Source organism: Cyprinodon variegatus, unplaced genomic scaffold (genome assembly GCF_000732505.1).
Source record: "Cyprinodon variegatus isolate N-32 unplaced genomic scaffold, C_variegatus-1.0 Scaffold110, whole genome shotgun sequence".
Lineage (NCBI taxonomy): Eukaryota > Metazoa > Chordata > Actinopteri > Cyprinodontiformes > Cyprinodontidae > Cyprinodon > Cyprinodon variegatus.
Window position 1 is genome coordinate 1,297,023 of NW_015150563.1, and position 1,151 is coordinate 1,298,173.

The window sequence follows — 1,151 nt, forward strand, 5'->3', positions numbered from 1 at the left end:
AGGTGCTATATCTAGCCTAGTACTAGGTGCTATAGATAGCCTAGTACTAGGTGCTATAGCGAGCCTAGTACTAGGTGCTATAGATAGCCTAGTACTAGGTGCTATAGCGAGCCTAGTACTAGGTGCTATAGCTAGCCTAGTACTAGGTGCTATAGTGAGCCTAGCAGTAGGTGCTATAGCGAGCCTAGTACTAGGTGCTATAGCTAGCCTGGTGAATAGTCACTGCTCTGTGTCTAGTGATTGGTGGATTATGGAGGATATCAAACACAGTCCATGTCAGATCTTTTACTTAACTTTCGGCTCCAGCAAAGCGGAATTTCTAGTGACGGTTTTCAGACCTGATCTCAGATTTCCGAGGTAAATGGAATGCATCATAACACAGGGGGCGTTAACGAGCAGCCGGGATGAAAATAAAACCCCGAAATGATCACGCCTCAATAAATACAATCACTGATCCCCCTGGTTCACCGCGAATCGACCAGGAGCATTTCCTGAAAGCTGATAAATAAATGTCTCATCGTTGTGTTGTGTTTCAGGCTAAACATTAAAGTGTTTCCGTGTCCAATGGACGGTTCCCTGCGGCACAGAGTAATGTTAGCACTAAGGGCTAGAGGACAATGTGACTTTTCACAGCAAACAAACTCAAAGTGACTCAACAGAACACATTAAAAACAACAAACATGGTGGTTCTCAGAGAGCTGCTCCTCCGGGCTAGCTAGCATCCTCTGGAGCAGCTTCTCCAGCAGGCAGAGCTGAATACCGGCCGCAGGAGGAGGAAGAGGCCGTTACCTACTGGGAGCCCAGTCTGGCGGAGGACGCATCCAGATGTTAACCCCTGGAGTTTTCTTGGAGTGGGTTTTAAATGCGGACAGGTGCCATCGCCCAGCATGTACAGTAGCTGTCTGAATCAGACCGTCAAACTGCGCCTCCTACCGGCCACACGTGGAAACATCCGTGTCTGCGCTTCATGTCTTTTTTTTTGTTGCAGATTCTTTCTTTCAAATATATTAACAGCTTCTAACATTAATTGGACTTCTTTAGAAAATATAAACTTTTTTAGCTTTTTCTTTGTCTCTGTACCATGGTCTTTAGAAAATGAATGACTTCATTTGTATAGGCTAACTGGAAAACCAGGAAACTGGATTTATCCT

General features: G+C 45.3%; 2 protein-coding genes across 2 annotated transcripts in view; one reads left to right on the forward strand and one right to left on the reverse strand.

Annotated features, from left to right (window-relative positions):
- tecpr2 (tectonin beta-propeller repeat containing 2) overlaps positions 1-922 on the reverse strand; it is a 36,451-nt gene extending 35,529 nt beyond the window's left edge. The window contains exon 1 of the mRNA XM_015374941.1: positions 790-922. The gene's annotated coding sequence lies outside the window, so the exon portion shown is untranslated. The remainder of the gene's footprint in view (positions 1-789) is intronic.
- znf839 (zinc finger protein 839) overlaps positions 1-1,151 on the forward strand; it is a 26,238-nt gene that overhangs the window by 2,866 nt on the left and 22,221 nt on the right. The window lies entirely within an intron of this gene.